At 35.9% G+C, this 25,148-nt stretch overlaps 1 long non-coding RNA gene across 1 annotated transcript; it reads right to left on the bottom strand.

Moving 5' to 3' along the window:
* Positions 1-1,281: 1,281 nt before the first annotated feature.
* Positions 1,282-13,397, bottom strand: LOC309827107. The gene is made up of 3 exons (XR_014297174.1): positions 13,293-13,397; positions 2,827-2,876; positions 1,282-1,358 (listed from the first exon to the last, which is right to left on the bottom strand). It is a non-coding gene; the product is annotated as an uncharacterized lncRNA (long non-coding RNA).
* Positions 13,398-25,148: the final 11,751 nt, after the last annotated feature.

The following is a 25,148-nucleotide window of genomic DNA, read 5'->3' as shown; positions in this document are numbered from 1 at the left end:
CTGTGTGATTAATTGCCATCTGTGCTCCCTGGAAACTTGCTAATAGAACATGTCAGGATCTTTAATGAATTTTAAAATGCACCACTTATGGATAATCTTAAGCACTTTTTATATAAAGGAAATTATGGACCTCCTGTCTGATATATTACATTGATCCAAATAAATGAAACTGAGCCAACCCTTTTGTGTAATGTGACATTAAATTTAAATTAAAAGGTGAGAATAAAGTCTATAGTTACATAATCTATATAGTTTCTAGAATGTAAAAACTGGTCCACCTGCTGAGTCCCCAGATAGGTCTAGCAGTCAGGAAGGGAATAAGGAGCATTCTCCGCTGTCAGGACAGAATATATCTAATGTTCCAATATAAAATTAGCAGAATTGGTCATAGCTTACACTAAGCAAAAATTTTGATTTATAGATTTACAACCTCTGTCTGCCACTGAATTCCTGTGAGGACCACTTAACCTCTCAGACACTGTATTTTCTCATTTCCATAGTAAGGGACAATTATATTGACCTGCCACATAATTACATGAGAACCCCATTAATGGAAAAGAGCTCTTTTCAAACTTAACTTTCTAGAATATAAATAATGGTCAAAATACTTATTAGTATAGCTTTGCTCAAGTTGGTTAACCAGTTTACCTGAGAGTTTATGCTGTAAAAGATGAGCACTGATACAGAGCAGTGAAAAAAAAAACGAACTCTGTTTTACAGGTAGAAATGTAGAAATAGTGATGTTTGTGAGACTTTGCTATTATAAAAGGAGGGTAAATTGAATGGTTAATCTAAACACCAAGGAAAATTTTACCTTCACATATATTAACATTAATTTTATTGTACTATCTTTCCAATGACTACTGTAAATGTTTTAGACTGGTAGCACTGACTTTGCCCAAACCTTAGTCATCCTTCCATTCATTGATTCATTCACTCATTGAGCAAACACTAATACCTAGTGTTCTGTTTGAACTGTGGTTGGAACTGTGCCTTGACCCTACATTCTATCAAAGTTATGTAAGTCCAAGATACAAGATGTTCAAACATGAAATTAAAAGAAATTTAAAAGAAACATGAAAAGATACCCAGCATTTATGGGGTGATTTAAAAATAAATGAAAAATCATATTAAATATGCAGCTTTGTGGCTCTTCAAATTGTTGCTTTATTTTGAAACTAAATACGTACTTACATCTTTACTGTATGTCCACTTGTCAGATTTCATTCATTAATCTATTTATCCATGTATGCAACAGGCATTAAAATAAACTAATCTTCCCACAGTCATATTACAGGCCAGTTCCTACAGCTGTAAAACACAACATTCCTCCAAGAGAAATTGGAGACCAAGGTTTCCTGTAGAAATAAAGCCAAACATTCCTCTTTCACAAAATCTCCAATAAAGTTGGATAAATACTATATATCAGTTTCAGCCTAAGTTAGCAACTTGAGTGAGGGTAAATCAGAAGCCTCATTCATGAGGCCAAGTATTTTGGGGTAAAATAGAACATTAGTGTTAATGAACTGTGACTTTAGGAAATATCAGAGTAACTTTTTCTTTGTGTTTAATTTGTTCCTTAAAGGCTAAGTTTGAGTAAGATGTATTTCTAATTCTTTTCTCAGTAAAGTCTTTTAAGATTATATTACATTTTCAAATAAAATAATCAATTTTGATATATTTAAATGGAGAATAATGTTTTAGAGCTTATTTTTATATTATATCATAAAATATAAAATTTCACAGCAATTTCCCAAACATTATTGAAGGTGTACTTTGGACCAAACCCTGTGCAAGGAGCTGGTTATACAAAAATGAGCAGTGTCTGGAGGGGACCTGAAAGTGATCAGGCTAGTGTTAACCTTTGTTGGTAGTGTACAGAATTTATATAAACATAGACTTAACTTTTGGACTAATCGGAGGTATCAGAGCATTTACTGATCAGTTTTAGACTCTTTGAGAAAAAACCCTAATATTGCAGAGCAGTAGACAATGGTATCTTATACTCTGGAACCTAAAATAAGAGGTTAGATTACTATGCTTCTTTAATAAGCTTACTAAATTGAATTTTAATTGTTCACACTTTGAGGCAATGAATAACAAAAACTTCACCTCTGTAATTAAAACTGAGAAGGCCTGTTTTCTCCAAAGATGCCTCAGCTTTAATCATTTTAACCCTGAAGATAGCATTTCCTTTCCCACTAGGGCAAACCCACATGAAGTAGCACAGAATTCTGCCCTCATGTAATGGGCTTTTATTTAGTGAAGTGCTTCTGTTGTTCATGCTTATCTTTTATAATAGCTGTGGGCCACTGTTTTGTCCCAGAAGCTTATGTATAGAGCTATCCCTAGACAATATTTTGAAGTGGGCAAAGATTGTTTTGGATACTCTCCTTCGAGAACCATTCAGTCATTTTCTGAAGATGTCTACCTACTTCAGTTGCTTGTCATGTTTAATCAGATGACAATTTTTTGAAATTTTTTGAAATAAAAAACTTACTACTCAAAAATCACAAAACTAAATAAGTATAAAATAAATTTAAGTAATTAAATTTTCAAATGATGTTTTTATAAGTTAATAGCATTTATAGTTTGGAAATCATTAAAGTTTAAAATTATATGAAGATCCTTAGGATACCCTGTAAATGGAGAAATGGGTAATATTTAAATATAAAATTTAAATATAAGTGTATACCTTTTAATGAATACATATTAACTTATAAAACATATATCATACATATAAAGTATAAATATGTACTTATGTTTATTTTAGTATATACAAATATATGTAAAATATGACATAAATATTATCATATACATACATACATACATATATATATATATCTCCTCTGAAATTCATTCATTTGCCAAGCCATCTATTTGACAGAGAAGGAAGAAGATATGTTATCAAGCGAATTTGAAGTTCTGTTAAAAGTTTTAGAGCTACGTTTGTATACAATCACTCCTTATAAAGAAAAATACATTTCATAATACAAATCCAAATTTGAAGAAAAAAAGCAATTTTGAAGAAAAAATAGATTTTTCTAAAAACTATTTTATTCTGACCCATAGTTTTATGCTCTTTGGAACAATTTCATTAACCCTGTATCAAAAGATAGCTAACCTAATGCCATGTATTCTGGAATGGAGTGATCCAAACTAGAATTTTGGTATCTTATACTTGTTCATAATCTTAAACTGTCAAACACAGACTCTCTCTCCTTAATCTCATAATCTCTCCTAGGATTAAGCACTGAGTTTTTTCCCCATACACAATAATTCTTTTCCCAAGAGCACTCAGTCGCTTTTAAATTAACATGAAAAAGTCTCTAAAGCACATAAAGACATTACAAAAGAAAAAATTCTATAGTCAAAGAAATAATCAGTGAATGGAAGTTATACACATTCTACAATGCATGTAATGTTTAAGAACACTTGTAATAAGGATGTTTCTTAGAAAGCAAGAAAGAAAGGGAGGAAGGAAGGAAAGAAAGGAAGAAGGAAGAAATAAATAAACACATTGTCAGTCTAATTCCTAACTGGCCGTTAAACTTTCAAATTGATAAATTCAAGATGTAGATCCCTAGAATAAAATCTCCAACCTTGATCTCAATGAGTAAACTGTGGTACTGATATCCAGTAGGGATAGATTGCTGTCTGGCAAAGCAAATTGAGTTCCTGGATCCTGGCTCCTTTCGCTTTGTGTTTAATATATACACTACGACCTGCTCTACGTCATCTTCTGCTCTCAACCTCAACTTGAAAGGCTCTCTGCCTGTGATGGGCTAGTTATTTTATGTTATTAGTCTGAATATAGTTCTAAGACATCCTACAGGTAGCTTCTAAGGTAGCCTGCAAGTCCCTAGTAGGCCTACAACTTCTGTTATACTAAATCCAGGTTCTGTAAGACAGTCAAAGAATTGGAGAAAAGTACAGCAGAGAGTCAGTGTTAAAAGGTCATATTTTTCAGTATTTTTTGAAGTGGTCAACTGAGAAGATAGGAATGTGTAGAACAGGGGCATGATAGATATGTTTAAGTGATTTCTAAAAGATTATTATTTCCAAAAAATTGATTATCATTTTCTATTTAACCGAAGCCTGGAAAAGAAAAAAATTTTCAGCCTCAAGATTTTGAGATTACTTTGAGGTTTGACTATAAGACTTTCCCAAGAGTGATAATCATAAATGACATTTATGAAACAATTTCTATGTGCTAAGGCACTCTCTATGTAGGCATGCGTTAATTGCTTTAATTCTACAAACAACCGTAGGCAGATATTTATATTAGCCTTTTATTTTTAAAGATGAAGAGACTGATGCTTGCAAAAGTGATATGACTTGCCCTAAAATTTTCAGTTTTATAGTGTAAACCAATAGGGACACAAAATTGACTTTAAAGGTTATATTATCATGAGTGTCTTTGGAATGAATTTTCTGAAAAAGACTGTAGAGTCTCATTATCTACTTAGGGACAAAGGGCTAAAGTACAGATATTTATAAAAATTATACACATTCAGACATACACACATACATCATTTTCATCCTTATTTATTTTGTTCCCAAGCCTAATATTTTGATAATTCTGTGAGATCAGTTGCATATGTGAGCTCCTTTTAAGAGGAGAACATAATCAGTACATTTATGGAACAAATTGGAATTGTTTGCTTACTTAGTACTAGAAAGCATTTTTCTCCTCAAACAGAAATAAAATTAATAAATAAGATATATGAGATATAAGGTTATAATCTGACTATAACTTGGAAGAAAAAATTATAAATATATGTACTAAAAATTTGGGAAAAAAATAGACCAAAATATTGGAGGTGATTGTCTTGGGGTGGTAGGACTCTAGCCAATTTTCTTCTTTATTCTACACATATTTTCCGTTTTATTTAATGAGTGATTGTTACCCCTATGATGAAAAATATTTAAGTATGGAAATAGGAAATGTAATTACCTAAGGCTATAATGAGAGTCCTAGAGTTACAAATATATTATTAAAATAAATTTCTATAAAATATGGGCATCCATTATAGAAATTTCTAGGCAGTAATAAGCACATTTGTTAGATTTGGGATCTTAGACACTCACTACTTCAAAAGGAAACCTATCTCATTATCAAAATATTAGATATTGTAACTACATATTAGATTTTTAGTATCTACTTATTGGAAACTTCTTTATATTGACCTAAATTTTATTTCACTATTTTGGTTTAGACTTAAAAATATAGAAAAAATCCCTAGGTTTAAAAAAGCAATCAAAAGGAATGTTTTGCTGCTTTACTAGTACTTTTTTTTCTCTTTTTTTTTTTAAATTTTACTTATTTATTTTTGTCTGCATTGGGTCTTCGTTGCCGTGTGTGGGCTTTTCTCTAGCTGTGGCGAGCGGGGGCTACTCTTCATTGCGATGTGCGGGCTTCTCATTGCAGCGGCTTCTCTAGTTGCGGAGCACGGGCACTAGGCGCATGGTCTTCAGTAGTTGTGGCATACGGGCTCAGTAGTTGTGGCTCGCGAGTTCTAGAGTGCAGGCTCAGTAGTTGTGGTGCACAGGCTTAGTTGCTCTGTGGCATGTGGGATCTTCCCAGACCAGGGCTCGAACCCGTGTCCGCTCCATTGGCAGGTGGATTCTTAACTACTGTGCCACCAAGGAAGTCCCCCTTTTTTTTTTTTTTTTTTTTTTTGCGGTACGCGGGTCTCTCACTGTTGTGGCCTCTCCCGTTGCGGAGCACAGGCTCCAGACGCGCAGGCTCAGCGGCCATGGCTCACGGGCCCAGGTGCTCCGCGGCATGTAGGATCTTCCCGAACCGGGGCACGAACCCGTGTGCCCTGCATCGGCAGGCGGACTCTCAACCACTGCGCCACCAAGGAAGCCCCTCACTAGTACTTTTAAAGTGCAGCTCTTTTCAAGGTACTCTGCTAAGCAGTGATTGTGGCTTACCAAGATCAATAGAATATGTCCTGTCCTCAAAGAGTTCTCAGTCTATTTGAAGTCCTGATGGAGAGAAATTTACTATGTAGAATGAAGTAGGCAACTGTTTTCATTTGGAACTATTGGAGAGAAAACTTAAATCAATTCTCAATTCTTCTAGGTTTTAAGTAATAAGAAGAGAAATATATTAGAACCTGATTAAGCCAGGGACACACTCATGGATGGAGTGTTCTCGCACATTCATTTTAACAAATAACTTTTAAATTACTATATTCTATTACATTTCAAGGAGATCAGTGTTATGAAGCAACATTTTTAGTAATGCTAATTTAAAATATTAACATTAATAATCCATCTGACTTATTTACATATTGGGAATGAAGAAGAAACCAAAATTTTTCCCAAATGGCTTTACAGTTGTTCCAGCATCATTTATTAAGTAATCCATCTTTTCCCTACAGATATAAGATGCTACATTTACCCTACAATAAATTCCCATGGGAGTTAGACTTAGTTCTGGATTTTCTATATAATTATATAAAACTATTCCCTTTTAAATTTCTCCTTGGGTCAATATTGTGCTCAACAAGGTTTCCTTATCTTGGATAGAAAATATATCCTCATTAAAACCATGAGATAGAAAGTAGTCCTAAGGAGTCAATGAGTCAGGCTGCCTTCATAGACACAAAGAAGTCCAGTGTGTGTGTCTGTTTGACATTGTTATCAATTATTATAATGTTATATTTAAAAGGCCTTTTTCAAAAATAGAAACAGTAATCATTTATGTGTACTCATCATAGTTTATAATAATAATTATTTAATCTTCCCAACTATGTGAAGAGGCATTGTAATTATTAATACCATCTAAATTTTATAGGATGGATATCTGTCTCAGAGATGCAAGTCATGAGCCCAGGACTAAATGGCTAGCAAATAACAAAAAGAGATCTCAAATCAAACTCAGATCTTTTGACACTAATTCAAAGCTGTTTCTAGTACTTCAAATTTCCTAGAGTTAGAAGCATTTTCAGAGTTTGGGCTTTGTGCCTGGCACTACAATAGGTATTATGTGGTAGGACAAAAATCTTCAGTTCTGACTCCCTAGGTTAAGGTGGAATCACCTCTGAAGTCCCTTATAGACTAGGCAGAGGCAAAACTGTGAAGTAGTGGCTTATCTTGTCACCCTCTTGGCACATTTATAGTATTCTCTTTCAAACACCAGCCATTTCATGCTCTTATGGTTCTAATAAGCAAACAACACATCAATGCCCTATTCAAGCCTATCCTCTTTGGACTGAGTCTCATGCTATGAACCACAATTCCTTTTCACTTTCAATGCTGTGAATTTACAGCTCTGCATCCTAAAGTGGTCTCGTATTACATCATAATTTAAGAGTGATGCAACGCAATCCTCTTTTTTATACTTTATGAAGGACTTCTAGTAATTGATTATTACTTTTTTATCATAAAGAAATATAGCATTATGGGAAACTTCACCCATCATCCTACAATAAGATATAATCTTAATCTTTACACAGATAGATAGGAAGAAATAGATACAGATATATAGACAATAGAACAAAAATAAAACAGGCCTTCAAGTGGAAAGATTTGGGTTCTAATCCTTTCCTTAGCATTTATAACTTGGGTAATAATGGCAAATTCCTTTGGCTCCTAGTCCTAAATCTAGCCTTTGTACATACGGTAAAACATGAAGTTCCACTTTTCTAAGCCTTATTTCTTTATCTATAACATGAATATATTTGCATTTGCTGTCCTCATTAAGGGTTGTTGTGAAGTACAATTGAGAGCATGTGTATAGAAATCAATTGCAAAATATAATGCAGCGTTAAGATTCAAAGATTTAGAACAGGCACTCTTAAGGATGCTAATCTTTGCAGGAATCCTGCTCATACTTTTCTGGTCTCTATTGGCGTGTATGGAGATTGAGACTGACACAAACAAATGTGCTCATTATTCTGCAGAAGGATTGGGCCTTTAAAGTGAAAATTCCATTATTATAACATGGAATAACAAAGAAGCTTTCCATCTCTTCCCTTGCTCTATGAGTTAACCAACAGTTTATTCTAATTATGTCAAAGGTGGGCATAACTCCCCTAAAATAGGACTTCTTTGTCTTGGCCACAACTGGAACTAATTTTTTTATTAGGCCAGTATCACAGCAGAAATAAATAACCCAGTCAGCAAACAGAGCGGAGCTGATTAAATCTATAGGATGTCAGTATCATTTTCTGTTTTCAAGGCAAATGGAATCTCTCATGCCTTCGTTTCAATGACTAAGACAAGAAGCTGGCCTTGTGGGTAGAGGTCAAGTGCAATTTGATAAGGACCTTGGTCTCAAAATATATTAAAGATCAGAACATCATATAAAAGATTAGGATGAAGTTCCCTGAGCTGTTACAAGAACTAGAAAATGTCAAGTTTCAAGAGACCTTAGACCTCTGCTAATAAAGCCCTTTCATTTTACAGATGGGAAACTAGAGCAGTGTATTGATTAGCCTAAGATGATATGGGTACAGTGAGTGTTAAAACCAGAACAAAAGTATGGATCAATAATATCATTTGAATATTAATATTTGTAACTTCAGTAATTATTTACACTCTTTGTTTCCTTCCAACTGTAGTTATAAATACTGCTTCGTAAATACTTAGGGCACTCCCTAAAATGCTTTCTTCATCTGCCTAGGACGCAGAACTGGTTCAATATATGGATTACATACTCAAAGGAAGCTTTCCATGGAGAGGAGAGAGAACAGAGATAGGAATGCTGTGATTCTATTGCTTTTATTGTCACTCTCCCTTTCTTCTTATTTCTTTAATTTGAAAGGTCTTTGCTCAGTTGCATCCAGTATGTCTAAGGCAACATGCTTTAATATTGATGTTCTCAGGACATGCCATGTCAATTACTCTTTCTTCTCTTCTTAATCTCTCTGTGCCTCATTTTTTTTCATCTATAAAATGAGGGTAACAGTAGTACCCCGTCTGTGAGAATTAAAAGAGACAACATATATAAAGCATTTTGAACATTGCTAATACATAGTAAATGCTAATAATATTAGCTATTATTATGACCACTGTTTTTATTGTTATTTGCTAAAACTTTTCTTCAGACACTGTCAGTGAAACACCACTTTTTAAGGTAATAAGGCTATTCACAGGGCACATGGAAAAATCTGGCCAGATAGCCTCGATATATTATTTGAGATTGTTTTTAAAAGCCAGTTTAAGAGCAGAATAATTTTCAGATCCCATTGAAGATTGTTTCTTATAATTATAATGACAGACGATGGCATAAGGGATACTATGTGTATGAACAGAATTTTTTAATGTGTAAAATTTTAAATTAGGTTACAAAAGGAAAAAGTTTACCAGCAATGTACAAAAACAATCCCATAAATGTGTGAATCTCTCCTAATAATCTTATTGCACACAGAGATAAAGGTTTTATCATAATTCTATAAGCTTTCTAAGGACTTTCCACTTCTCTGACTGTATCTGGGCCCTATCCCTGATTTACTGGACTTTCTAGAGGCTTCACTATTAAATTACAGTTTATTCTCAAAACGAAATGGAACTTGCCCAGACAACAATAAAAATAAGTGTCTATGTAGTGAATGTTACTGCATGTCAAATGTTTTATGAACCCAACCTCCTTGAAGTTCATTTTAACACTGCAAGACAGGCATTATGATCCTCATTTTTCATATGAGAAAATGGAACCTCAGAGAGATTGACTGACTTTCCCAAGGTCACACAGCTCATGAAGGCCATAACAGAGTTTCAAACCTAGCTTGGTCATTTGCCATGTGGAAAGTTTAAGGGGCTTTATTGAAAAAAACAGCATTCTGAAACTATTATCTTTTAAAACATATATAGAAATATTATGAATAAAACATAAGAGAAAAATGAATGGAAATATAAAAACGGAAGAAATATCTTTTTAAACCAGCTGTTCTGTGAGAAACCAGTGGTTCTATATTGCAGTATTTAACAGCAGATAAAAATATGTGTATGTACTTTTACTGTGAGTAGCAGATGTTGTTAGATTTTTTTTTTCAATTCAACATTTATTAACATGAATGATTAACTTGATCTTCCTTGAAAATAAATTTTGAAAATATTTTTTGTGGAGCATTTGAGACTTCTAATTGTCCTTTGGGATTACTTGTATCCCAGTTTCCTTTAAAGCCAGTATTACTTTAGGAACATCCTAGAAGCATAGTGAGAGGAGAGGGAATCAGGATTCATATGCAGGTAAAGACCACATCTCTGGGTTTTCCAGGAAGCACAGAGCAACGTGGAAGAGTAGCAGCCTCCTACAGCAGCTCTGTGTCTGGATTTGAGAATGGACATGTATTTGGAGAGTGTTAATGGTCACTTCTGGCCTTCATGGGGCCTTTGGTTTGCCTTAATTTTTTTTTTTTTTTTTTACGTAGCAGACTCTACTGCCTGGTAATATTTAGATGCCAGTTCCCACGTACAGTAATCATATAGTGGTTATCATAAAGGATGTCAGTGTTGCCATTTATTGAGGAAAAATATTTTACAACTGCTGTTTAGAACCAGAAATGTTCTGTGGAATCATATGGTACTCTTGTGTATATAAAGGGGCAGATGCAATCCAACTGCGTGGAGCTCTTCAAGACCTACTGAAGAGCCTCATCCCTTTTGAAAGAGAGCTGCTTTTTAATAATTCTCAGATTATCTGTATAAGTCATAGTAATTCATACTATCAAGAATAAAATGATCTTAAATATCTTAGGATCTCCAGCTGGATTTAATTAAGCAAGAGGGTCCCACCCCCGTGTTTATGCTCACCAAATGGTTGTCAGTGCCATGTAAATTTTATGAAAGTCTTATGTATGTTTTTAAGACTCTGAATTAATTTTATTACCAATTATGATACCATCAAACAAAAGACGTGCTTTTCTAAAGTGAGGAGATTATCATGAAGTACTGATAAAATGAAAACATAGAGTGTAGATTCAGAAAAATTTAGGTTTGAATTTAGACTACCTCTTACTAAATGGAAGACTTTGAATAAGTCTCTTAATCTCTCTGGGATGCAGTTTCTTCCTCAATAAAATGAAGATGCCACGTACCACATAGGGTTGTTGTGAAAGTCAAGAGTGTGATGCCTGGTCATACCAGGTCTCCAACAATTTTGAGTTTAAGGCAGTCGTTAGTAGTACCCTATGAATTCTTCCCCAATCTCACTCCATTCCCTTCCCACTGAGAGGCAACTATTATTTGTTATCCTAGAATTTCTATCACCATGACTTACTTAATTACATGTTTTGTGTCCCTGAGCAATACATATACATTTTTTTCCACCTTGTATATTTTCACTTATCTTTCTATTCTCAGCTCAAGGTCATCTTCATGAAGTCTTCCTCAGTTCCCCAGGCCCAGCTCCCTGACTGTCCCTGCCTCTAGGATTGCTCTTCCCCAACCCATTCTCCAAATAGAATCCTGTCACTCTCCCAATCAACTCTAGAGACGCCCCTGTTTTCCTGGTCCATGCTTAGAGATAAAGGAGTTGATGCAACACATGCAAACCACAGTGTTATTCCTAGGTTTTCTCAAAAGACTGATTAAAGCCCCGCTTGGGAAAGCCTTGCTACTCCCTGATGGATGCCTCCCTGGCCCTCTAGGAGAGGTGGAGTCTTCATAGACCTGTCCCAGAGAGGCCTGGATGCTTTCCGGCAGTGAAAGATGAACCCCACCTTAATATTTACTGGGACCTTCTCCCCATGGCTATTGGACAGATCTTTAGCTCCTGATGTTCCTCTGAACCAGGAAAATGTGGAACAGAGAAATGCTGACCTACTCTGACTTCAAAATGTAGTTTTAGGGGAAGATACATTTTTATGTCATTGGTGCAAATAATTACAGAGTACTCACTACTCCGAGTTCCACTTGATCAGTGAAATAATGTAAATGAATGCCTTTGCTCATGACAGCGAAACTTATAGGGAGAAAAAAAGTCTCATAAGCCTTTAGAAAAGTTTTTTTAAAGATATAGGTCATTTCAAATCATCTCTGAAAATCCCTTCTATATTAAAAATTAGTAAAAGTATATAAAAATATTACCTAACTAATATGATTATAGGGAAGCTTTAGGTCAAACTAATGATGTAGGGAAAGTATTTTTCTTTGTATTCAGCCTGTAAGTATCCACATTTTGGAATTAGAATTAAATATTACTAATTTTACCATAGAGATTTTTTTTTTTTTTTTTGCGGTATGCTGGTCTCTCACTGTTGTGGCCTCTCCCGTTGCGGAGCACAGGCTCCAGACGCACAGGCTCAGTGGCCATGGCTCATGGGCCCAGCCACTCCGCGGCATGTGGGATCTTCCCGGACCAGGGCATGAACCTGTGTCCCCTGCATTGGCAGGCGGACGCTCAACCACTGCGCCACCAGGGAAGCCCCATAGAGATTTTTTAATTCTATATTTATACTTTCATGATATACTGATGTCGTATATATAATTTACTTGATGCTGAGTCCTTAATCAGGGACATAGTCTAGAAATGCAACATTGTGCCTGGAATAAATACGATTCACTTGATGGAATGATTTCCATTGAGGAAATAAACTGGAGACTTCTGCATTTGTCAGAAAGTTAGTCTCCAAATGCAAGTATTCCAAATGTTGGTCTGGACAAAGTCTTTAGGAAGAAAATAAAACTAGTTTGTTCTTTGAAAGCAGTTGACCTCAAAAGTTTTAGATTGATTCTAAATTGGAATTTTTTGCTGAGTCGTCTTGAAAGTTTTTTCATTTTGTTTTCTTTTTGTCATATGTACTAAAAGGTCCAAAAGGACCTAGGGCATCTGTTTATTTATATTATATAATGTTAGGAAGCCTGTTAGTTCTTAAATACACTATTAGGATCTTCTCTTTCCCAGATAACAATATCATATTTCAAATAAGTTGAGTCTCAGAGTTGCCAGCAACTCTTGAGGATGGCTCTCCAAATTATTAGATTTTCAGCAATATGCAAGAAAAGACTTCATCATTTCTTGTCTAAAAACCAATATTGTTGCGACAATTTAAGAGATTTGGGGGAACGATCTTTGCCTGGGAATCTTATGGGATCCCTCTCTGCCATGCTTTTATCTGAACCAACATGCACCACTGTGCCTTGCTCTGCCCTCAGCTCAGTCACAGATTCTCAAAGGCAGGTTCCAACTCCTAGAAACAAAACTTCTTCTCTCTCATCAAGACCAGGTCACCCTTCAGGTGAAAACATTCAATCTAATTTGCTGAAGGTCATCTTAATATTTCCTGGGCAGATGGGCTGGTGTTTCTGAGACTGACAGATTGATGCCAACTTACCTGGAGTGGATCTTCATTCAGGTTCAGTTGAGTTACAGCTTCACAGTGTAGTGTTTTCCTTATGTCATTGTTCATTTCTGCCACACAGGATTTTTAACATAGAAGTTGGATTTTCTATGATCCAGAAAGAAGAATCATATAGGAAAGAAACATTCATGTAATTTTCTTCCCTTAAAATAACTATTTCCCTTATTCAGTTAAGAATCATTTTGTTTTTAGAAATTAAAATTAAAAGCATACCAAATGCCTCCTCAGAGAAGTCCCTCTTTCCTCTCTTTTCTGTTTCTCTTCAGGTAGAGATCTCAGGGAAAGTGAAAGGCAAGTGTAAAATGAAGCGCTAAAGGTAATTTCTAGCCATACTTCTCCTTAGGAACTTACAGGAATGTTTCCTTACCCACACCTGGGCCACACCCAGTGAATCAGAATCTTGAATGAGAGGCCAGGAAACCAGTGTGTTTTTATAGCTCCCTAGGTGATTCTAATATGCATCCAAACTTGAGAAGACCTAGTGTTTCCAATCCTGAAGCAATATTGAATACCTCTCCTGTCCCCAGCTTGCACTTGCTACTACATATTACCTATGTGACTTTTAATACTGTCTATCCTGTTTTCATATCTGTAAAGTGGATGTGGTGAGTGGTGGTGGCTGCTCTATATTTCTTCATCATGAAAACCACAAGCAAAACCATTTATCTTCCATATAGCAATTCATTCTGTTTGAGGATATTGTAAAATGCAGCAATGTGATTAGGATAATCAGTACATCATTTCCATCCCATTCACTCTGTTTAGAACTAAAGCTCCCAGAGTATTTAGTTAATGGCTATTATATTATTTTATTTTTAAATTTTTCATTCATTCATTTAACAAATATCTATTGGGTATACCTCATGATATACCCTTATGTAGAATGGCCCATCACAGAATCATGGATCCTAGGGCTGAAAGGGACCTAGTCCAATTTTTCCCAATTAGAAGATGGAAAAACTGAGATCTGGAGGGTATTGTATCTTATTCATGACTAGTTACATTAGACTAACACACCTACTTAGTGGCAGAGCTGGAACTAGACCCAAATACTCTTCCTCAATCTTTTTCCTGAGCCCTTAAGGCATATTTTATTACAGTTACCTGTTGTTGCATAAAATATTACCCCAACATTTAGTAGCTTAAAGCAATAATCATCATTTATTATCTCTGGCTGTTTCTGCATCAGGAATTTAGACAGAGCACAGGGGAAACAATTTGACTTGTCCCTTGATGTCTGGGGCTTCAGCCTGAAGACTTATAGGTGGGGGACTACAATCATGTCAAGCCTCTTTCATCACATGCATGGCAGTTGATGCTTGGACTGTCAATCAGAACACCCGTACTTGGCCCTTCTATGTGTTATAAGCTGAGCTTCCTTACAACATGGTGGCTGGGTTCCAAGGGCAAGTGTCTCAAGAAAAAGAGAGAGCCAAGGAGAAACCAATAGCCTTTTATAGCTGAGCCTATGAAGTCATGAAGAATCATTTCTGCCATACTCTGAAGGTCAAGTCAATTACTAAGGTATCCCCAAATTGAAAAGGAATGAATGTAGACACAACCTCTTGAAGGAGGAGTGTCCACATCACATCATAAAATGATGCGGGATGAGATTTATATTGGAGCTGCCATTTGGGAGAATACAACCTTTCACAAGTCAGAGCTTATTTATGGGAGCCTGGTACAATTTGAAAACCACGTCCATCACTTTTTTTCTGTAAAAGGGCAAGACAACACAACTCCATCAAGAATACGTCCCTGAAAAGCTGAAAGCCAATCATGCTTTAACAACATATCTCAAACATACACACACACACACACACACACACTATATATGTATATCCCCTCCACATTTAATATTCTGAGTTATACTACATCTTCATGCTTATTAATGCTACATGAATGTTAGTAGTAAGATCCTTGAAAAAATGAACAAGAACTCTTTATTATTTTCCACAGTGTTTGGAAAGTGGGAGGAACTTTAGTCCCATCATATGGACCCTCCAGAAATCAGAAAAAAATTATATCTGGAGATTTATTATATAAAGTCATATTAGAAAATCTCCCATTATTTTAGAATATATTTCTGAATGTTAAGAGACAGGAATCATTGACAAACTTTAAACCTAATAGGAATTATTTTCTGTTGTGATTAACACAAAATAACCAGAGTGGCTAAAACATTTAAAATCATTTAATCTGATTTCATGACAGAAAATCTTAGTTTTACTTTTTATTTTTAAAACTTACTACATTGACACCTTGTTTTGGAAAATATTTTGTTTTTGTCAGTTGAGCAAATATCAACATAATTTAGCAGATTTAAACTGCTTCAACTTGCAGTTACTAGTTCAGGGAGCCACTGTTATTATCTTATTTAGGGACCATCTATCATATTGCATGTAATAACTTAAGTGAATGCATAAAGATAGCATTAAAAGGTAAGATGAAAAAATCTCTCTAAGCCTTTCAATTTAATGTCAAAGTTAATTTGTTGTATACGTCCCAAAGGAAGGACATCCTTATTAATTCATCCTTTCTAACCACTGAACGTGTAGATGGTCTAAGTCCTTGTTCTTCTAATTTTCAAAACTCTATCAATTTACTTGGGAATTATTTTCTAAATATTTTTAGAATTTTAAACATAGTCCTTGAATTAAAAATGTAGCTGGAACAGAGTCCTTGATTCAAGTATCATTAATTGAATAACCCTTAAGTCAAACCCCAACTGAAGAGTCCTTTAAAACTAACTTGAATTCTAAAATACATTCCTAAAGGAATACATGTATAAAATTTTTCTTGATGTTATAGCACTACAAAGGCAATGTGGAAATATTTATACATTTCCCAATCATGACAATTATATATTATATCCTATAAAAATGAAAATCTTGGATCATGTTATATGTGTCTTACCACCAATTTTTCAGAGTGCTGTACTCCATAATTATGATGTACCTAAAGCTGAAAGACCTGTTTGGAAAAATATCTAGTATTGTTAGCCTACAAATGAAGGTCACAAGGCTTTTATAGATGGTTTATGAAAATTTTTCTTGTAGCATCAGTGTTTATGATCTGTTTGTCTATAATCACTGTCCACAATTTTATTCTTAGCATGAACTAATAACATTTTTTTCTGTCGAGTCCAAAACAGAATATGTATTTATTGAGTATACATTTGTGCACACATACATGCAGTAGAAGGCATAAATGGATGGGACAAGTGATTCTTGAATTCCTTTGCCACTCAAGTTACCCATTAACTGAAAGTGAGAGAACCACATATCTACACAATATCTAATTCCTTTTTGCCTGAAATTTTCACTTCATTAATTGATTCACTCTCTTCTGGCACCTGTTTTGGTATAATATAAGTGCAGTCTCTTTGAAATTATTTCCCAAAATATTCATGATTGCTGAGTGCATAGGTATGTTAGTCATTTTGTGAGTCGTGAGAAGTAGGAAAGTCTTAGTTTTTTCTGTACTGAGTACCTAGTTTATTTAATTTTGAACAAGGGAGTAGGAAAGAGGAACCCAAATCCCCAATTTTTAAGCTAGCTCTATAGAAATTAAAATCAGGAAGACATTACTGCATAGTCGCTAAGTACATGGGCTACAAGACCTTCGAGATCTGATATTGAATCCCTGCTCTGCCACTTTCTCACCTGCAAACCTTCTCTCTTAGGATTGTTTTGAGAGAATTAATTTACGTGATGAGAATAAGGCCTCAAGCACCCACCATTCTAGGCACACAACTATTGTCATACAAATAGGTCTTCACAAAAGCAGTACTCTACCTGTGATGCCCTAAGACCTGGACTTTCATTTTAAACAGGGTTAAGTAAAAATATTTCAATGACCCAACTCAGTAGACCACTCAACTACTATTTACAGTCGTGGCTTTCGTTTTGTTTGACTTTCTAACTGTCACGTTAGAATACAGTGTCAACAGAAGCAGAATTTAGGTTTAAATTCAACTAAATTGTATTAAAAACAATTGCATTTATGCTTTAATTGGAGTGTGTTGAAAAGCCCACCCTCCTTTCTGAGTCCACGTGCCCTCTGACAGCCACACTTCTGAGATTGTAGTATATCCAACTGGAAAATATATTCCATTTTGCTTTAACTCATTACCCCCCCCTTCTGCTGACTGAAAAAATTTCTTTGGGTATATTCCAAATGGCAATAGAAGTTTTCATTGTACTTATTAGCATCTATGCTTCCATAAGATTCTTTGAGGATATCCAATGACATATTGTAGCTTTAATCCTGGAACTCTTAAGCTAATCAGAGATTCGAGGTTTTGTGAAATTTGGAGCATTGATTCTTACAGATAAAACTGGAGAAGAGGTAGTTGTCTTCATCTTGTCCATGCGAACAATTGCACGCGGGAATGCAAACGTCATCATCCTGATTCCAGTCCTGCACAAACAATGATGTAGGGGTGGTTTCTTGTGCTTGCTTTCTCGGTAATTCTTTCTTTCCTTGGGACCTGATTCAACTTCCAGTCTGTCTCAAGAACCCCAACGTTAAGAGCCTGTATAGGCCTGCCTTACCTGACCATTCACTCTGCCCCTTTGAATCCTAGCTCACTACCCTTCCTGCTTTTCATTGCTCTGCCAGCTGGTGGCCCTTCTGAAATGCTGCTGTTACACTAATGCTTTCTCAGTCAGGTGTTAACTGACATAACAGCTTCACACATCCACTTTTTATCACTTCCTCACCCTATTGTATGTTAACTGTGTGTGTGCTCAACAAGGGAGTGTTCGGCTGCCTTCTAGTTACACTCCTTACTCTTCATTTTCACTAAACTAACCCTAATTTGGCTCTTTGGGACTTTATTCTTTTCTGATATTAGCCACTTTCTGGAGAAGTTTTTGCTTAGGAAAGTAAGTTAGAAAACCGAGACCCTCCAGATCGCATACAACCCTGAGTAAGAGATTAAACAAAGACTTAATACAGAAATCTTTAGTTGTGACCAAAATGTATACCACAAAATGGTATACATTTCACCATTATTTGGTTCCCACACAGGCAGTACATCTGTAATAATTGTTAGTAGTTCATTCATGACCTCTGGCCATTTAACTTATTTCCATTGAAAATCTTATTATGTGTTTCTTTGTCTTAGTTCATGATTCAATTTTGTCTTATGCTTTTTCTTTTTGCCTTTCTATGATGATTTCAATACTCACCACACATGTGCTTACTACTGGGGCAAAATCACCATAGTGAAGCATTTTAATGACAGCACTCTGTTGGTTTTTTTTTTTGCGGTACGCGGGCCTCTCACTGTTGTGGCCTCTCCCGTTGCGGAGCACAGGCTCCGGACGCGCAGGCTCAGCGGCCATGGCCCACGGGCCCAGCCGCTCCGCGGCATGTGGGATCTTCCGGGACCGGGGCACGAACCCGTGTCCCCTGCAACGGCAGGCGGACTCTCAACCACTGCGCCACCAGGGAAGCCCTAGCACTCTGTTTTTGATGGTAGCGCAAGGCAGCTTGTTCTTAGTGCTCCTTCACAAGGAATTGTGCGATGTCCCAAGGAAAAGAGAAGAGCTATTAAATAGCTGATAGCCCTGATGCAATGTCTTCTATTTCTTGGCCACATTCTGGAGCTATCCAGGAATGGATGTCCTTAATGACTTCTTTCCAAGAAAATTCTCCAGAGAAATAAGGTATCTTCCCCTCTCTAAGCAGTATTATTAAATGGAGCTTTTGTCGTTTGGCACACTGCCATTCAGAGGAGAGCTGTGATCTTGCCCCAGTGGGAGACAGAAGAGTACAAAATGTATCCTCTGGGTCCCAAGATCCTGACTACAGGTTAGAACACAGGAATGGTCTGTCAGCATTTTTCTCCCACAGAAAAGTCCCTTCAGTTTCCTCCTTCTTTCATCCCTGAATACTGAGTGTTGCAGTGCCTAATATTCCATTCTGTTGTCACCATCCTCCATCTTTATAGAATTGTAGAGTTACTGAAAGTTAGGGAGCTTATAGTAGTCTCTCATTTTCCACATCTCGCCAAATTTCCCACAAGTAGGTAATAACAGGGCTGGGACTTGAATCCGTATCTCCAGACTCCCATTCAAGTTATTTCCCCTCAGCCCTCCGCAGTCAGCTACTTTATCCTTTCCCACTGTGTCAGTGATGAGCTCTGAATGATGCCAGTCATTTAGAGCTTTTTTTTGATGTCTTTATCATTTTTATTTCTATTTTTAATTGTGGTAAGATACAAGGATCATAAAATTTTCCATCTTAACCATTTTTAAGTATATAATTCAGTGGCCTTAAGTACCTTCACATTGTTGCACAAGCATCTACCTCCAGAACATTTTTCATCTTGCAAAACTGAAAATCATACCCATTAAACAGTTAACACCCCTGGCCCCATGCCTTCCCACTGTGGTGGTATCTCATTGTGGTTTTTATTTATGTTTCCCTTATGATTAGTGATGTCGAGCATCTTTTCAAGTGCTTATTGGCCATTTGTGTATCTTCTTTGGAGACATTCTATTCAAGCTCTTTGCCCAAATTTTAATGTAGTTTTTTCTTGTTGAGGGTTTTGGTTTTTATTTATTTACTTATTTTTGGATAACTTATATAACACTTGTCTCTTCCTGAGAAATGTCATGCTAAAAAAAAGATATCATTTCAAGATATAACATGGGTGTAATTTACATAGAGTTGCCAATCTGGCATTTTTTTATCAAAAATAGATTACAAGCCTAGTCACTGAACAGTTTAAGCATTTATCTTTCTTATATCTTAAAATGTAAGGATTATGGTAGACATAGAGGCCTATCTTTTGTACAAGTACTATTTGAGTGTCTGCTCAAGATGGCAGATCACAGATTTCACATACAGTGGGAGAAAGAAAAAAAAATTACTGAACAGAGGAAATAATATGTGGTTAAAGAATTCTTTCTGGTGCTTCCCTGGTGGCGCAGTGGTTGAGAGTCCGCCTGCCGAGGCAGGGTGGACTCATGCCCCGGTCCGGGAAGATCCCACATGCCGCAGAGCGGCTGGGCCCGTGAGGCATGGCCGCTGAGCCTGCGCGTCCGGAGCCTGTGCTCCGCAACGGGAGAGGCCACGACAGTGAGAGGCCCGCGTACCGGAAAAAAAAAAAAAAAAAGAATTCTTTCTGACATTCTTTGCGTACCAGATATTGCTGAGGTTAAATATGGTAACTACCTTATAGTCTGTTATTTTGCCTTTATTTCAAACACAGATGTTGCAAAATTTAACTACTCAGCTACATTTAAATAATGTTACAATGATAGTGTATATTAGTAAAGGCAAATGTGAACGTAAGAATTTGTTGTTCTCTCCCCTGCTGGTGGGAATTTCCAAAAAGCAAAACGGTCATAAGAAGTAAAATGGAAAACTTGGACCATAGTCTATAACATCACTGAACCTGTTCTGCCTTTGTTTGTGTTTTGTTAGGAGTTGTTTTTATCAGTGTATTATGACTATTTTTTCACTAGTCATTGTGATTCATTTCCCTTTATAGTTTAGTAATTACATTTGTGAAATATATTTTTAACACCTAATCACCATCAGGGCACTCTTAAGAGATGAAATTAGAAAGACCATCAGACATTCTGTCTTAACTGTATTGCTAATTTAGTACTAACTCATTTTTTTTTTTATTGCAACTTGCTATTGGTATCATGAATGGAGCTTTAATTGTAGAGAATGGTCCTCGCTGAAATGGCACTCCCCTTGATTTAAGTGCCTTCTTTTAATTTATGGAGTATTCCTTTTGGGGATTATTGTCAAACATTTTTTAATTATACTTCCAGTTACTGGAAGACAGATTGAAAGCAGGGCCAAACAATTAAGGTGTGATGAGCATAACTTTCCCTCCTCTCTACAGCTTTCTTATTCTGTGCTCCAAAGCTCCACCCCAGGGAACGTTCCTATTAGCAAGACTAAATAAAACCCGGAACCTACATTCCTGAACCTACATTCCTAAACCAAATCACATTCGTTAAGTTTACTTCTTTGGTGTTCCTAATTAAATTTATGATTAGATAAGTCTTGTTTTATGTACCATAACTTCTTTATATACTTAATTTTTTAAAAGTCATAGACTTTATGACTTGGCAAAGCAAGTCATAAACAAGTTCATCACAAAGACCAAACTTTCTTTAATAAAGCAGGTTGCAAAATGTTCTCTTCACCTGAAATATTAGATCGCCACATTGAAATTGACTTGGACACCATCTATTTAGATAAGTGTTCTTTAGATCAGAACCTTGAACATCAGCTGTTGGGGTCATGGTGGGAAACAACTGCTATGATGGAAACTATATCATCATGGCTGACAGTTAGGGATCCAGTTTGGCTGACCATCCCTGATGTCATTAATCCTGCTTAATCTCCCTGCTTTTTCAAGGGAATCCAGCTAATTTTACAGAACCTTTGGAACTGCTTACACAGTCATGCAAAAAGGATAATTTCCAAGGTGCTCAAATGTCAGGGAAATGGATCCTTAAATAATTGAATAAGAAAAGGAAAGCTTTGTAATGATTAAATTACATTTGGTGGCACTTTCCTCTATCAGTAAATATATGCTACTGGAATTGGAAATACAGGGGCAAGCTTGTCCCTTGTAAGGTGGTAGGTAAAATATCTTTGTATGGAATCTCAGGAATGTGGGTGCATAAGGGTAGCTCTCACTCAGGCATTCTCTGTAGTGCATAATGGCTCATAAGAGCAAGAAATGCATCTGGCTTAGTAATATTTAATGAGTGAATTTATAAATACAAAAGTGCTCTCTTTACAACATGAGGAATATAGGCAATATTTTGTAATAACTATAAATGGAAAGTAACCTTTAAAATTGTATTAAAATTTTTAATTAAAAATAAATAACTAAAAGAAAAATATTCTTAATCACTAGAATCAGAGAAATTAAAATTAAAAAAAAATTTTAATTAAAAAAAAATAATGCTCTCTGCCTCATTCCACCCCACCTCCATTTTTGCAAACACAAATGTAGAGATGCATGCACAATGAATAGCAAGGTTATGGAAGAGAGGAGGGACGTGGAGAACGCCAGGGCTGGTTTACAGCTGGCGAACATCGGTATAACAGTGCCCGTGGTTAACAGCCAGCAATTGTTCTGACTGGTGGATGTTTAAGTAGCAACAGTTGTTAAATATGTTGAATAACAGCACAGGTTATTTCTTTATTTAACCCATTTTGTTCCAGGCTAAGCACCTTCTACCCTAAGATATCCTTGAGATCAGAACCAAACAGAATTCCTGAAGGTAATTAAGAGAAATTGAACTGGGCAGGAGAATGAACTGTGGTCATGGGTTACTTCTATCCCAACTAGACTAAGCCTCAGAGGCTTCACTGGCAGAAGGTTGAATCCAGCTAGGGAAAACCTTTGATAGGGGGCAGGGTAGTAAGTTAGAGTGTACACTAGTTGGGAATCTATGGTTTAAGTTTAACCAGAGCTCTTTCACGAACTTCCTAACCAATTTAAGGGAACTCATTTCAGTGGGTTTTCAGTGAAAAGTTTGGAAAATTTGAACTTTAGAATCCCTTGCAGTTCCATCATCTAATCAAATCAGGCATATCTTTTTCTAAAAGAGGATTTTTTTCAATAGTGTGTATAAGGACACAATAATATGTATATAAGGACTAAAACCATAAACCTACCATTTTAAACTCCTGTTGGTATTTGTAGAATGGTTTGATATGTGTATGACATTGAATTCTACCTAAATATTTTAAAGTTTGACTTAAAGAGTTATTTGTGAAAGTGGACTTTCAAAACAAAGCACCAACTCAGTCATCTAATCGTCAGATTTTCAATAATCCAGACAAGTTATGGCAAAGTCCTGCAATTTCTATTCCAATATAACAAAGAAATGCTAATAAGTCTGCAACATTTGCCTATAACTACAGTCTTTTCTGCACATAAAGAGAAAGCAACACACCTTTCATTCCCTGAAATCAAAAGCCAACTATTAGCCAAGCTTGCCTGTTCATTCCTTGAGTATTGATTGCACATTATTATTGGTAGATATAATTAGTAACAACAGCTAATTTAAATGAATTTAAAGGACCCATTGTTGCAGGACTTCTCAGAACCTTTAATATCCTAACATAAACATAAAACTTTTCCAGAAAAGAGCACATGGTATTTCACATTTCTCAAACCTTTTCCCAGTGAACTATTCCTTCCTTTTATTTATGAGTTATTAAATAAGTGGTCACAGGGATCATATTTTAGAAAACACAATGTGGGAAATGCTATTTCTATTCATTTTCTATTGAAGGGTCAAACAGACCCAATATTTATCTAATTGTTATGCTATCTCTGTCGGCAAAAAACATTTTTTATTTTATTGCAACTCAGAGCCAGTATTGGAGTAAGAAAAACTCTTAATTATGATCCAATTGTCTAATTTTATATTGATGTCCAGAAAGGTGCAGTAATGTGCTTACGTGTCATGTAGTGAGTTTGAGGTGGGTCTAGGATTGGAGTATAGAGCCTTTATTCCTTAGCCCAGTATTTTTTTTCCATTACACTTCACTGACTCCTCTTCCCATATCTGTTGTCGCTGATCTCAACAGAAGTGCTTATAAAGAACATATGAAGACACTAATAACAATCAGATGCATTTTAGGGTCTCCAAATAGAAGACCCTGCTGACAATTCAAATTCCATTTGTCCAAAACTGAGTTTGCTTCTTTCTTGTTATACGGCAGTGTATATGTAAGGAATAAGAACGTGGAGTTTGGAAACAACTCACTTAGATCTTCTTCAATATATTCAGTGATTCCCGCATCCTCGTCTTTGTTCATACTGACCCTTTAGACTGAATTGTTTTTCTCCCAGCCTCTCACATATTGAAATTAAATATCTTGAGATGGCATTAAAGCACATGTAATAAGTTCATGATGTATTTTTAATTAAATTTAATTAAACCAAACAGTTTCTATCTCCCCTTTCCCTCTCACGGCTGCTACTGGAGATCCAGTACTAGAAAGTATCCACGAGATTCCGGTGCCCTTCCCTTAAATTAATTTTAATTGGCCTAATTTTATCTAATTATCCATTAATAATATCCATTTGAGTAGTGGCACACTTCCGAACTGCACAAGATTTGGAACCATTTCTCCAAGATCTCTCTATTTATTAATGTTGCCTAGCTGACTGCTTAGAGACTATTCTCTGTTTCAGTCAATAAATGTTTGTTGAGCACCTACTATGTCAGGTCATTGATGTGAGTGAAAGAAAAAGTCTTAATTTTTTTCAATATGGCATCATTTTTATTCTGCTTCACTTCTCATCTAGATTCTTCCTTTTACATTGTGTGCCAACCTATTTACCAAAAAAAGCTTCCCTATTCAGAGGGAGCCAGTTTTTACCAGGTAGACTAGGAGCCTGGATTTAGATGGGGTTTTAAACTCATGATGAGCAGCAGGAAGGCACTCTGTTTTGCTTAATGGAGCCACATAAATTGGGTATGACCACATTATGCCTTGGCAAATTAGTTCCTGTACTAGTGAAGAATGATTTTCTAGTAGGTTATATAATCAAGGAGTTGTGCAAACAGAAGGCACTGGTGAGGCAGCAAACCATCATACCCTGTGGTTCCAGGGTTCCACAAAATTCACTTACCTACTCACTTGGATTGTATCTACAGGACCATATTAAATCGAGTTGTCTTCAAAAGAAATGCCAAATTTCAAATCTGAAACAGGCTCTAGGCCTTGGGGGACAGAATGCCACAGCTGTTTTTATTTTTTTTTATTTCCTTTTGTTTTTTTGGTTTTTTTTGCGGTACGCGGGCCTCTCACTGTTGTGGC

Source organism: Grampus griseus (assembly GCF_964374135.1).
Source record: "Grampus griseus genome assembly, chromosome: 9".
Lineage (NCBI taxonomy): Eukaryota > Metazoa > Chordata > Mammalia > Artiodactyla > Delphinidae > Grampus > Grampus griseus.
The sequence above is the reverse complement of the archived record's forward strand: the minus strand, read 5'-3'. Positions and strand labels throughout refer to the sequence as shown.